This window comes from Eschrichtius robustus, chromosome 2 (genome assembly GCF_028021215.1).
Source record: "Eschrichtius robustus isolate mEscRob2 chromosome 2, mEscRob2.pri, whole genome shotgun sequence".
Taxonomy (NCBI): domain Eukaryota; kingdom Metazoa; phylum Chordata; class Mammalia; order Artiodactyla; family Eschrichtiidae; genus Eschrichtius; species Eschrichtius robustus.
The window spans coordinates 71,816,217-71,832,116 of NC_090825.1; positions in this window are offsets into that span (position 1 = coordinate 71,816,217).

The following is a 15,900-nucleotide window of genomic DNA, read 5'->3' on the forward strand; positions in this document are numbered from 1 at the left end:
GGTTATGGAGGTTCTGAGGGGACTAGTTAAATAACAGAAGCCTGGGACCAAGACCAAGAAATTTTAGTGAGATGTTAGTATGCTGCATGCAAATATCTGGAACCATGGACTTCAGCTGTTGCCTTCATGACAACCACAGAGGCCAGATGGAACTAGTCACACTATTCTCACTGCCACCAATCTACCCAGATGCTATCTGGGGATGGAAGAAGAAATCCAAAGGACTAGCATTTTTATAAAAGAGGCTGACTTCAATAGGAGGAGGCTAGGAGACCACTGATTATCGAGGTTTCTTCCTACCCCACCTCCCTGCACGCTACTCAGTAATGGAGGAGGTCATGAGAAAGATTGGTTACTTATAGACTGCCCCTTCAATTGCAATTTATAAATTGTGACCCTGCTTCATACCCACATTTTGGAAATCCAGTTTCATACATTGTTTATCAAAGATCTGTGCCATACATTAAAATGAATTTTCCCACTCTGTATGAGCAGTTATGTAACCAATAACATCTGGTTAAAAAATAACAATGTTTTATATTAGCTTGACTTTATAATAAAATCTAATTTAATTGTTTGAAAGTTTGGTGGAGCATCTACCACAGAAAATCTACTTATTAGGCAAAATCTGTTGCTGTTAGTCATTTCCTAAAGTGCCCAGCATTCTCCCCTCACCCCGACTTACTGAATAGGCCCTAAAAGCATGAGCTTTATTAGCCCGGTAAGACATTTTTAAATGTCTTAACTGAACTGCTCCTAAGATTTACTATCTGTACTCAACTGAAGACAAAATACTACTGGATCAGAGGCTAAGTGAGGAACTTTTTCATCTTCTTCCTCTCCATTTAAGCTCAAGTCAGATATTATTTTGAAAGGAATATTTATTTGGATAAAATCAGAAAACCAGCCTAAACATGGTCCTTCTCATGTTGTTATTCTGAAACTTCCATGGCATTTTTGTATGCATTTTTCTTTCCCTCTTCCTTACAATCCTTATAACTTTATCCTCACTGGGGTTCTTCCGTGTTAAAGCAGATAAGCAAAAGTGAATCCTTATATTAGCCAGAAGGCAGTAGGCATGAGAAGAAAAAAGAAGTGGTGGTCACAATCGAAGGACATGCTTTTCGAAAGTGGTTCAGATATTTCAGAAATCTTACTCATCTGCTTTCGTATCTGCTAGTATGACCACCTTATTCTTCTTTTTCAGATTGCCTTTGGGGTTATCTGCTGTTTGAGTGTCATTACAAAAGTCAGTTCTGCTCAGGATCCTGGCAAATAATTTATCCCTGTGTCCTTAGTTTAACTCCCCATTGCTTCTTCCCAGCACTGCACTCTGGGTTTTAACCATACATCATGTAATAGTAGCTGGGTGCCTCCCTGCATCACTTTCTCTCTGATCATGAATACCAGTGTTATGCAAATGCCACATGAGTGTCTCAGATTATGTGGTTTTGCTGTGAAATCTAATCAAATACTGAGTCCCTTGTGGGGAGTAAAATAAGGCATCCTCAGAAAGTGTTATCTCTAGAGTTTATTACATTGGGATTACCATTCACTTAGCAAAATATAGTTTCAAAAAAGAATTGTATTTTATAGATATCTTACAAATAAATCCATGTTTTTTAAATAACATGCTGTTTAACTCTGTCTGGAATCTTACCTTCTGCCCCCAAATTTTACAGCTTAGTTTTCCAGTGTCTAAGTATTTGCCTTATATTTGAATAATACAGTTTAATCAGATTTTCTAAAGCTTTTATCAGATTATTTTAAAGTGGTATAAATAATGTAAGTAAGGCTAATTTCATATTAGATACCTTCTGTGACGGCTCACGCAGCTCAAGTTTTTTTTTTTTTTTAATTAGGGCGATTCCGGCAGTCATTTCTGACTTCTGTGGCCTCTTTCTGCAAATCCTATCCACTTTACTGCTATACTGAGGTTCATTTGTGTCATTCAAATCTTTGCTCTTTAAATATCCACTTATAAATTTATTATGGCAATACATTCATATCTTTACGTTTAATCTGAAATTTCGATAACAAGCAGGAGACGGAATAAATGAGTAGCAGACACACTTGACAAAATTAAAATGCTCTCCTGTCAGTGCCCATATGAACTATTACAATGACAGAATAGCATTTTAATTTTGTCCAGGTCTTCTTTCTCCTCTTCACTCTTCATTTCTCCTTCTCTGGCTTACTGTGGAAGCTTTGATAAAAGATCTAGACTTTAAGTGCCCAACATCCTCACAAAAATGTCGGAGGATGCTTTAGAATCATGGATTTTTGAATGACAGAGATGAACTTCGCTGCAGCACTGCTGCAGTGGGGCATTTATCATTTTGTTAATTAAGAAGGGTTTTCCAATAGTCACTCCAGAAATTGCCTCTGGAATATCATTAATTAACAATCCCACTTCCACCACGGGAGCGAGGGGGAAGGCCAAGCAGCAAAGCTGACAAGAAGAGTAACTACTACAATACACACATACAAATTTGAAAAGCACCAGACAAATTTGGAAAGGAGGAGGAGAATTATTTAAAGCTGGTATTACAGGATCAACAGAGTTAACAAAAAATCCAATTTGTAGCATGAAAGCTATCTCGGTTCACAGGCCTTGGGCTAGTCTCTAAATAAAGTCAACAGTTTAGAAACTCTTTATCTGAACTAAATAATTTACCGTGTTTTTTGGAATTTGAGGTTTGTTGTTTTTCTCTTTTCCACGATGACTGTTTCCTTTCTAGGGAAGAAGAAAACAAGTCTTTTTTTTTTTTTTTCCAGTTTTCTTATTTGTTGAGTATCCAGGTAACAAACTACTTAAAATCAACCAAACAAAACTTGATAATTGGCCCAATCCCCATCTGAGCCACAGAAGAATGTAACTATGGCAACCTGTCATTTAGAGCAGACCATCTCCTGTACCTTTCAGGATTTAAGTATGTGAGAATCTATCCCTTCCTAAGTGGAATTATCATGCCGGGAACATTTTGTTCTTTACTGTAAAGGAAGTATGAAGCCAGGATCCAAAATAGTTCTCAACAAAGTGTTCAGGTGAAAGAGAGGTTCAGTAGCTGTGAAAGATACAGATACATACTCTAATGTGAAGTTCTTTCTCATAAGGAATAAACAAGAAGTGGACTTTATGAAAGGTCAATAATTAAAGGCACAATGACTGTAGCAGGGTAGCTTGCTGAAACCTTAGTTTCCAAAATAAGCAGCTTTATGGTTAGAAAGTAGCAGCCTGACTGCAGAAACAGACCACCCAGAATTTAAAGGAGTTTGATCTTTACAATAGTCACATTTAGCAGGTATCAGTAAGTACTATTCATCTCCCTTTTTTGTTGTTGTTGTCCTTTGGCAATCAAACCTTCAGCTATCTGGATTTTATAATACATGGGAACAGTATTTTTACTTCTAGTGAGAGAGCTTAACCTGGCCAGGAATAATCTCATAGACTCTTAATCAGCAGTTGTCCCAAACTGGAAAAGAAGCTTGAAAAGTGATCCCTTATATTAAGTAGACCAAGCCTTTTTTCTTAACCATTCAAGTACTGTTAGTCATGATTAAAATCTGTGACCAGCTTCAATTCTATAAATGAAACTGGCAGCCAACGCCTGCATTTCCACTAGAATAATTTTTTTAATAGATCTTTATTGGAGTATAATTGCTTCACAATACTGTGTTAGTTTCTGTTGTACACCAAAGTGAATCAGCCATATGCATACGTATGTCCCCATATCCCCTCCCTCCCATCTTCCCTATCCCACCCCTCGAGGTCATCGCAAAGCACCGAGCTGATCTCCCTGTGCTATGCTGCTGCTTCCCACTAGCTAACTATTTTACATTCAGTAGTGTATATATGTCGATACTACTCTCACTCCACTAGAATAATTTTAGAGAGTATGAACATAAAAAGAGAAACTGGTGAGTGAATATCTCAAATTGTGAGGCTAGCAGGAATGAAGCAAGTTTTGTTAGAGCTGGGTATACTCTCTTTGCAGTCTCTACATCAAGGGGGCTATAACGGGTATCCGAAGAAAAATCAAGGGTGGATTTTGTCCTTCACATTGAACATGCCGTCAGCAGATTTATATTTCTACCTCACTGGTGTATGGGGATCACTGTGAATGCATCTAATACTTTTTTCTATATACAATATCGAAGCCATCTGTGATAATTCTCCAATTCCTATTCATCTCAATTCCTATTCAGGTCAGCAAATGTGTACTGAGCACCTATTGTGTGAAGGGTACTTTGCTAAATGCGGTGGGGCATGCAAAGGAGCAGTAGTCGATTTTCTATGAAGCTAAATAACTTTAGGGCTCCTCCCATCCTCTTGCAAGGACCTGGCAGGGATGCTGGCAATTTTTTAATTTATAATTTTTATTATTTTCCTTTAAAAATTCTTCTAAAATTGTATGAGCTTTAGGTTCCACAAAACCTAGATATGCCTCTCTATCACGTTCCACTGAAGTTTAATGGAAGCATCTTAAGACTCGGATGTTTTTCTGTGAGGATCTATTGCAAGAAGAGCTGTGAGAAATGACTGACAGTGCTGCTAGAGGTCTGAAGATTTTTCAAGGGAAAGAAGAAATGTGGCCTGGGCAATACAGTGATGAAAACTATAATAATTTAAAGGGTTCTCTGTTTTACCGTTTGGGGCATCTTTATTTTAAATTGTTTTTAATATGTGAAAAGTTCCTAGCATTAAGTTAAAGAACCCATTTGGGAAATTCTCTTTTGCTAGCAAATGTATGAAGTCTAGAGTAAAAGAATGTAAAAGGAATAATATATAATTTGTGTAATACACAGGCAATTACAATCTTAATAACTACCACTTACTGACTACATATTTTGTGTTGAGCAGTATGCAAAAAAATTTATGTACATTGAAATCTAGCAGAACCCTGCAGGGCCCCCCGCCCCAAGTAAAAAACTGAGCAGTTAATGATTAGGACAATAAAGTCACAGACTCAGTGTCTGGTGCACATTCCTGAGTTGCTGTACAGATACTGTAACTGCCACCAAAGGAAAAAGAAACTAACTGCATGATGACCAGACCATAGGCATGACATAAGCTGCTCCACTTGAGCAGTACTGAATCTACGGCTCACACAATTCCAAGAACTGGTCTCAAGAGAATGAGATTAACACTATTTACTGCTCATAATAATCTATATCTTCCTGAGTATCAAAATAACTGTAGCTTGCTCCCCCCATATATATAGTTGTCCCCATAAGTGAACAACTAAAATTGTCAGCAAAGAGATGCTACAGACCCATGTTGAAACCTTCCGCCCTGAGAATACAGCACCCTATGTCAGCATGAAGAAGTTACAGAAGATGGACCTTCGCCCCTAATCCCATAGAAATGGAATGATGTTCTATCAAGTGGGGATCTGTAAGCAGCTTTTAGCAGGAAAGAGCTCTCTGCAGGAGGCACCCTTTTGTCTTAACCTTAAACCTGGCACTCCCATGCTCAACTCATCTCTGGCCCAAGCACACTTTTCAAATCTTTTAATCACACAATACTTTGCCTAACTTGTCTGTTCTTTCCGTTGATCAAAGAAATAGATGTGAAGAATAAGTAATTAACTGACCAGATCTCTTCCACAGCGCCCCCTTCAGTAATCTCCTGAACAAACTGTGTGACCAAACCGTGTGAACAAGATAACTTCCAGAGGAAGATCACGAGGAGATGACAAACCTGCACACAAGCCTGCACACAGTGGGGGATGACAGTTTTGACCCCCTATCTCAGTGAATAACTGAGATGACTTCTCTGTTTCCCTTTAAAGGTTTCATGGCCGAGCAGAATCTTCGGAGGTGGTTTTTGGGGGATGCTGAGTCCACCATCTCCCCAGATTGCCAGCGTTCTGATTAAAAGCACCTTTCCTTTCTAGCATTTGTGAGTATTGATTTTGTAAGCCGTGAGCAGCAGGACCCCCCCATCTGACAAGACATTAAATCCTCATAATAAACCTGGGAGGTAGATACTATTATTACCTCCATTTTACAGAGGACTGGAGAGAATAACAACATTCCTAAAGTTATAACATTTGTAACCACTTAAAATCTCATTAGAAAAAAACTATTAAGTCACTATTTCACAACAATAAATATCGGCACTGTTACAGAATCTTGATTTGAAATTATAAATTAATAAGATCTCCTTTGAAAGCAATACGACAATATGAATTTTTTTAACTATAAAATTTTCATTCCTTTAAACCAATAATTCCATTTCTAAAGAAATCATCTGAAATTAGGGAAAGATTTATATCTAAAAATGTTTTCAGTATCACTTATAATAAGAAATAACAAATATTTAAAATTAAAGATATATAATTATAGTAGAATTTATGTTAGAATGATGTAGAGCCATTAAAAGTTTTGTTTAAAAATTTACCTAACATTATGATATAAAAGTATTAAACACATAAAAATGCATTTAAAAAAAAAGACTGCAAGAAAATATGCCAAACTGTAACAGTTGTTTGAGATTATGTCCACCAGGTGGAAAGGTTTTATATGCAATTGAAGGTATGAGACTGAAACTGGGTGATAAGACATATCTGAAGCTCCAAAGAAGAATCATCAAAATAATAATGAAAGTCAAAGTAAACCAGACAGCATTAGATGAGATTAAACTTTATGAAGCTTTTCTGGACCTTTGAAATCTTTTAAGTTTGAATTCTGTTTATAATAAAAGGATTTTTTTTTTTAATGGGGGAAATCACTGAAAACTGAAGATGTTGAAGAGGATTTAAAGAGGGAGGGAAACTTCACTTGGATCTGGAAATATCAACAAGATTTATATGAGGAAAGAGGAAAAGGCAATCCAGGGCCAGTACCAGAAGGAGCAAAAGCTTGGAGTAGAGAATGTGCAGGCTGCATCTATTTGGAAATGTCTTAATTTGATGGAATGCAGGATTCCCTTTAGAAAGATAAAAAATACATTTTAACTATTAGTGTGAAACCAAATTATTATGCAATTTGGTGCCATCTTGAGGAGTGTGAAAGTTACCTAGTAATAAGTTTTGGATCAATATAGGCTATCAAACCAAGGACTGGTGTGTAAAATGGCCCTGTAGGAAGATGAGTGGATGGGCTATATGTAGATGAGACAGGAACTCGGGAAGACTGAATGCAGGGAGCACTCTGCTATAAAGCACGTGATGATTAGCTACGAAAGTAGTTCATTCATAGTGGTAATGATGGCAAGGAATGCACAGACCTCAAAAAAAGTTTAGCGGAAGAATCAACAGGATTTGATGAAAATGAAAGTATGAGTAAAATCAATGGGAAGGTATAGATATTTCAGAGACTCTGAGTTCCAGTGACATCAGTGGTACACTTTTTTTTTTTTTTTTTTTAAAGGAGAAAGGCACAGCTTATTGGAAAGAAAATGATCTCAAATTTTAATATGTTTAGTTTGAGGCAGTCCACCAAGGGAACAAGTCCCAAAAGCAGTTGGGATATAGACCTCAGAAGCTGGGAACATGAAGCAAAAGTGTCTCTTAGGACTCAAACAAAGCTATGAGCCAGAAGAGAGGAAAAAAATGATCAGCTCTGCCTAGTACCATGAGAGGGTGTTAGCAGTTACTCATTTTAAGTGTCACTTTGCAAACAGACTTAAACCAACCTTTTGGAACCTAACCACATTATAAATAGAAGAAGTTCTGTAAAGAGAAGGGCCATCAACATGGAAGGGAAAGTCAAAACCATGAGTCATAGTTGATCCAGGGAAAACACACAAGAAGGAGAGAGGAATGGCAAAGAATTAAACTCTGGGAGTGTTCATAGATAAGAAAAAAAGAAAGAATAATTTAATTCCAAAACACAGTGCCTTAAACTATTTAAAACTCTGAGAAGTGAGGCCAAATTTGTTCTTCAGCTCAGATGTGGACAACACATTGAAATCTTAGAAAGAAAAAGCCAGAGGGAAACAAAAAACACACTTTTCTAGTCAGAATTCAGAGTACATCGTTTACTGAAAAACAAGAAGAAAACTCTCAAAATCAACCAGTATGACTGCATGTTTCACAAGAAATCTATTACTCAAAAATTCTCCAGGGAAAATAAGAAGCATATACATTTTGTTTTCAAATTCAGACTAAAGAATATATTAAGAGATTAAGACTAAAGAATATATTTACCTGGGAAGCAGCCCAATTAACTGAATTAACCTGTAATGTTGAAATTGAAATGCTTACATTTTCCTTCAAAAAACACACACGTAAATCAAAAGGACATTAAAAATAACTACCTACATAAACTATCCAAATTCCAAATCCTTTTATATGTATTTTTGTCAGACAGCAAATACAGTGACCTGCTTTCTGTGTCACAGTTTCTTCCCTAGCCATGATTTTAGAAAGAGCCACTATACTCTTTCCCATAGAATCTCACATTTATGGTTTCTCAAGTACAATTTCACTCGAATTAAAGCAAATATGTTCTTTCTCCTGATGGCCAAATCCCAAGAGGCTTATTAGTTAAATTGAAGCTGGACAGAGGTAGCAAGTCTCAAGAGCACTTATTGGGAGTCTGGGCATGTCCCGTCACCAGGATTATAGTAAAACACAGCACCATCCATGGAGGTAAGAGATAGTAAGTCAAGATGTTAAACTTGCTTTAATGTGGAACCAAAAAAAAAAGCTCTATTAACATATTTTTATTTGAATTTAACAATTGCCCACTTTTTGGGTATTTTTTTCAAGTCATACTTTTAAGAAATAAAGCAATGCAGATAAGGTTCTCTATATCCACCCTTACTCCCATTTCACTACTTCCCTGCCTAAAACCAAACTCTACAGATGGATTTTCTACTTCAAAAAACTTTAGTAAAATACTCAACCTCACTAGTAACCAGGGAACTGCAAATTTAAATAATAACAATTGACATTCATCGAATTGGCAAGAAATTATAAAGTCTCACAATATCAAGCCTTGGTGAGTCTGTGAAGAAACAGGGATTCTCTTATACCTCTGATGGAAAGGTAAACAAAGCTATCACTTTGAGGAGGAATTTACCAATATCTTATAAATGTAGAATATGTTTATCCCATGACAGGTCAATTCCATGGCTAGGTTATGAAAATAAACTATTCTTTTCTCCTTCTGGGCATATAGAAGGATGATACTCCTCAGTCCCCTTGTCTTTGGGTGAGACTAGTTCTGGTCGATGCTTCAGAGAGTGAAATGACAGATGTCATGTATTGCTGGATATATAATTGCCAGTGTAAACCCCTCCAGCTCCTACTTGCCTTGCCAAAATGATCTTGGAAGCATACACTAATGTGTGAGGAACAAAAGATCAAGGCAGCCTGGGGAATGCTGAGGCAAACACGTGGAAGAGAGCTGCCCTAGATAATCACCTGAATCCTTAACAGATTTCATGTGAGCAAGAAACAAACTTCTTTTGTATTAAGCCACTGAGATTTGGAGGTAGCTTCTTATGGCAGCACAAATAGCTTACCCTAACTAATACATTACTATATACACCAGACAAAAATTCTCACACATATACACAGGAGTCACGTTCTCAGATAAATCCTTTGCAATAGTACAAAACTGATAAATATCTCAATATTTACAAGTAGTGAGATTGAGCAGTTTGGGTATATTTCTACAATGATATACTAATTGAAAACATAAAAGAACTTAATTTATATGTGTATGGATTAATCCTAAAAACATGAGAGAAACAAGTTGCTGAATGATCTGTATGATATGATAATGCTAGAATATAAACACAATTAGGGCAGGAAATTCAGCACCTATCTTATTCCCAGCACTTAGAATATCTTGGTAGGTGATAGTGATGGCTCAATAAATATTTGTTAAATGAATAAATGATTATTATTTTGGAAAGTTTAGAAATATATTACATACTGCATATTGTCTATAGATTCACACATGTAGTACACAGTTAAAAACATGTACTGAAAACATCATTTGTTAATTTCTTTTCAGCTTAACAAAGTAACTATAAGATTAACTTAATTGCCTTGTAACCCCCAAATTAATCCTTCCCACTATTAGGACATTTTAATTTGACATGTACTGTTGACGTTAGGCAAGCTACGTAATTCTTTGGTGCCACAATCTCCTCCCTAGTATAATGAGGATTAAAACAGTACGTACTTTATAATATTCTTGTGATGATGAAATTAGATAATACATATAAAGTGCGCAGAATGGGGTGTAGCATAAAGTAAGCAATCAAAACTACTAGCTGCTGTTGTTGTTACTGCCATTATTCCTTAACTGGCCTTTAAAGAATTAAACAAGTCTATTTTCTAATTTCTTCACATATGAGTCATGATGCACATACCTAAAGGAATTAATAAAATTTTTTTTAATATTTGCCAGCCTCTTGAAAACACAATAGGCTTGTAAGTAAACCATTTTAATATCTAAACATTGATAATAACAAGTAGTCTGACAGTATGCCGAAACCTGAGAAACTGAGATACAAAGGGAAAAGAAATTCGGTTAAGAAAAGAAGTTTTGAGGCATCGGCTTCCTTTTCTCCTTAGTTTCTCAAATTGTTCTATTTCACACTACAAAGCTGGGTTACAAAGATGATTGTGTGTGTGTGTGTGTGTGTGTGTGTGTGTGAGAGAGAGAGGGAGAGAGGGAGAGAGGGAGAGAGGGAGAGAGGGAGAGAGGGAGAGAGGGAGAGAGGGAGAGAGGGAGAGAGGGAGAGAGGGAGAGGGAGGGAGGGATACCAAGTAGAATATTGCCATTAGCCAGCTGAAATTTAGAGGTTAAAATGAATTGGCTATGTGTAAAAGTTCAAAATTAAAAGCTGTTTTCTCTACTGATGAGAATGAACTTTAGTTTGGGATTGCACTGTTAGAGTGACCCCGTAACAAATCAATGACCCTCAGTGGCAGTCTTACCAAACTTCCTGATCACTGAAAGAGAATCTCTTTCATTAACCCTTCACAGTTATCTTTCTTTTCTGTTTCTCATTGAGAACAACTTATAATTCTTATATGCAGGTAAATTAAATAGGCCAGATTTAATCATTTGTAATTTGTAATAATATGATTGAATGTTAATCCCTAAATTGCTTTGTTTTACCTTAAATCATGTTAAAAAGTTGCCACCAATAGTAGACATCTGTTTACCATATATTTAACTTTCCTTTACAGTGTTCATTTTAGAAGCATGCATTAGTGAAGAAGTAATAGTCGGTATCCAAAACAAGTATCAGCTTACAAATGTCCTACTTTAAATGGTTGTGGTAGTTTTACTGTTTCATGTGGAACAACTTTTTTGACTACCCTGTTTGTGTCTATAAGTAGAATAGGAGATACAAATTATAAAAAAAAACCTAAGACTCCCCAAAAACAGGCGAAGAAGTTTACCTCATAGTTTACCTTACAGTTCAGTGTGAAAACTAGTAACATAAACATTCTATGTCTATTGTACCATTTGTATTCTTTGAATACATCTGTTTTTTTATGGTAATACTAATAATTAATTAGTATGTTTGTTGGAAATAAAGCAGATAAATATTAGGAATTTTAATTTTCATAAAGTAAACACTGCTTTGCCACTAAACTTTATCCTTGGAGAGTTTTATATCTTGGAGGTTTTGATAGAAACAAAAGCTCATTAACAGAATATTTTTTACCCAAACCATTACAACTTCATCATTTTGAATCACAGCTCATTAAAACAATTATAATCAAATGTTTCATTTTCTTTTTGCCTTGTGAGAAACAGCTGAAAAGGTTATGTTTGTTTTACTTTATCTAAATCTCTGGGGGCGATATAAACAGGCTACGTAGATTCGTGTGCTGTTTTTCACTTATGTTTCAATGTGTCTCTGATGCTAGTTTGAGTTATTTCATATTTATTTTAAAATTATTTTGGCAGAACTTCAGAACTTGGCATTATGAGCATAGTTAAGTTAACAAGACATTTAATATCATCCTCTCAAAGTTCAAATATTGGCAGGTGATTGCTTAATGGAATTCAGTTACATTCCCTTGCAGGTGTATTCTATTTTGGATCTCTCCAAATTTGAAAGAGGATAAATTCTCAATGGTAGTTTTAAGTCTTCTTTTATGCTCTGAAATCCAATATAACACACCATGTTAACTGAGCAACCCTGGACAAAAAGAAAAAAGCCACCACCCTGGCTACAGGTAACTCAACTAATCCAGAATTGAATGGAGACACACATATTCTAAGAGCTACAGGGATCTAATTGGTATAGCCCTGGTGTCTTCTTGTATTCTCTCGTTGTGTTTACTTATTCATTTTAAATACATATAAATTAAGTATGAGCCTATACTTAAGATTTCATTCAGATTGACTCACCCCAGGTCTCTGAATTGGTACCTGATAAGAGACCTGCCGCTAGAAAGACATTTTCAGCAAAAGTTGGACGTCTGACTGCAACTTCTAATACTGATGCTATTCCATTGTAACATGCCATATTTATAGGATCACCTTAACGTTTTTAACCATTCTAACAATACGTATAGTGTTTCAATTAACAATTAATGACAAGTGCACAATTAGACTTAAGACAAAATAAATATTTTGCATCACAACCTAGACATTGTAGGCAGATCTTTTGTATTTTGATATTAAATGTTTATCATTTAACAAATATTTATAATTATTCTATGTAGAGTACTGTTCAAAGTGCTATGGAGAAGTATAACAAAACAAAGTCATCTTCATGGAGCTCATGTTCACAAACCATAAACACATCAAAATTCTTTAAGAACACAGCATGTATAATTTTACCTCTTTTTCATCAGTAGTTACAGATATGATACTCATTTTATACATCCAAAAAAAATTAGGAAAAGTAAAATTTTCATATCATGTAGGCCAAAAGATACTTTCTGACTTTTTTCGAAGTGTGTTCAATCCAATTGAATGATTGTGTAGGCAAAGCCAAAGCATATAGAGCAGATTAAGTGAATAAGATCAAAATTCCAGTAAGCGTTATTTACTGGATCCACCTTCCATTTTAAGTTGCAAATCATTAAAAAAAAAAAAAAATCAAAGGAGGGTTATACTGTACCATGATGTTTAAGGACTTGAAGTGAATTGACTTGCGTGAATAAAATGGATTTCTTTCTAATGCACTTATGTTTTAAATGGTCAATAAAACACTAAATGATTTTCTGTGATAAACCCTCGAACACTTGACATCATTTAAAAGATGCAAAGGAAACCCACCTTCCTCCAAGGAATCCTAGCAATGTATTTGCAGTAGAGCATAAAATGGTTCCATGAATTTCTTTCAAAGGTTGACAGAATCCAAATGGACAATATAAGCTAGTTGAGTTTACTTAACATATAATAGATAAATTAATTTATCGTATGTCAACATATGCAGCTCAAGTCATTCAGGTAACCAATAAGTCCAAAGACCCTACACAAAGACTCTTATTCATCTTGGTTTTAAATATGGCAGATTTATCACTGCATCAGTCTTTTCTAAAATCAGGACCACATGTAACTGGACTTTGATTATTGGACCAATATCTATTAATTGTTTAAAAAATGAAATTAATCCACGTTCACTTTGATGATATAGATAAATGTCCATTGCAAAGTTTACCTAAATTTTGATGGATATTTAGATAGGTTGATTTTAATGTGAGAACTGGAAGAAATAGCTTCATTATATAAATTTTTAAATTGAGGCCCAGAGGGCAAATGACTTGCCAAAGGTCAAATTACAAGTTATAAAGATGGTACTTGAACTCATGTCTTCTGATTTCTAGTTAGGTTTTTTTCCCATCAAACCATATGTTCTAGTTAGCATGGTGTGTAATAAATGACCCCAAATCTTAGTGACTTCACTTCACACCTACTAAGATGGTTATAATCAAAAAGACATACAATAACAAGTGTTGGCAAGGATGTGGAAAAATTGGAACCCTCATATATCACTGATAAAAATGTAAAATGGTGCAGTAACTTTGGAAAATAGTCTGGCAATACGTCAAAACACTGAACTTACAGTTCCCATATGACCCAATAATTTGACATCTAAGAGCTAAAAATGGAAACAACTCAAATGTCTATCAACTGATATAAGAATATAAGTAAAATGTGGTATATCCACACCATGGAATATTATTCAGCCATAAAAATGAGTGAAAAATATTGATATCTGATACAACAGGGATAAACCTTGAAAACATTATGTTAAGTGAAAGAAGTTATCCACTAGAGGCTACATATCGTATGATTCCATCCAGATAAAATGTCCAAAACAGGCAAATCCATAGAAACAAAAAATAGATTAGTGGTTGCTAGAGGATAGGAGGATGAGGGAATGGGGAGTGACAGCTAACAGATAGAGGGTTTCTTTCTCTGGTGACGAAAATGTTCTGGAATTAGATAGCAGTGATGGTTACACAAACCTGTGAATATACTCAAAACCACTGAATGGTACACTTTAAAATGGCAAATTTATGGTCTGTGAATTAATTTCAAATAATAATTAATATACTCAAATAAAATATATCAATAAAAATTAATTTTAAAAACTTGACTTAAAACTACAATAACATTTACTTTCCTCATAAATCTGCATTCTTGTCAGCACTTTGTGTGAAACCAAGGTTGGCTAGTGCTACTCAAAGGCTGAGATTTGGAATTATTTGGAGGCTCACTCACTCATTTATCTGGTGCCTAGGCTGAGACTTGAAGAGTTAGGGCTGGGACAGTTGGAGAGACTCTGTCTCTATGGGAGCTTCAAGGCAGCCATGCTTCCTGCATGGCAACTCTGGTTTTGTCATATACCCCAGGACAGAGAAACAGACAGAAGCCATATGGCCTTTTATGACTTAGCCTCCAAAGTTACACTGCATTACTTTCACCACATTCTCTCGGTAGAGGCAGTTGTTAAACAGTTTGGCCCAGGTTCAGGGAGAGGGAACACAGAACCCACATCTCAGTGGAAGAGCATCAACGTTACATTATAAGAAAAGCATGTGGTCTGCGATATACACTGGTGCAACTATCTCTGGAAAATGAAATCTATCACATTATACTTACTAGTCATTACAGGAAATCCAAATTTACTGTATTAATACATGTTCATCTTCTGGGGAGGGCATATGACAATAGAGAAGTAACTAAGGCATCAACTGAGCAGAAAAGATGAAATGAAATATTGGCTACTTCGAACCAACGTTTTGGTGATGCCAGCAAAATACTTCCTGCTTCCCTCTTTGAACATTTCACCCTGCACTTACACCCTACACCACTCACTTTTTTTAGTATCAAAAATTCCTTGACAAGGAAACACATAGGTAGTAAACCCTGGGCTCATTTTCATTTTGCCTCTTTAAGTCACTATGTTTTAATGTGTTAGGTTTTGAGCAGTTTTCTTTTATAAACTATGGAAATATGAAATAATCTTTGGCAAGGTGGAAAGGATATAAAAAATATGGATCATGAGGGAAATCTTAGAACTCCCCATTCTCCCCTAAAAAAGAATAGAATCAATAAACAGAAACTCATCTCTACTTAGCCTAAATTCTGCTGTCCTGAAGATGTGCTTCACCCATATACATAATGATAATTTAAAAGCAATGGGAGAGTGAAGACAGATGATAGACAAGTGACGCTATAATTCTAAGTTTTTGATTTTTGTTATTTTTTTCTCTGAATTTGAGTAATTTAATTTTCAAAAAAACCAAAGACATATTTAAGCAAAGTCATTTTTTCTAAAATAAGTACTGTTGAACCCTATGCATTAGTTAGGCTATGAAAGACTATGCTATGATAGCAATCTCAAAATCACAGTGGCTTAATACAACAGAAGTTTATTTTTCTGTCATGCTAAGCCAGCTACAAACCCAAGAGACTCTTGATGAAGCTCTCCTCCAATCAGAAACCTGGAAA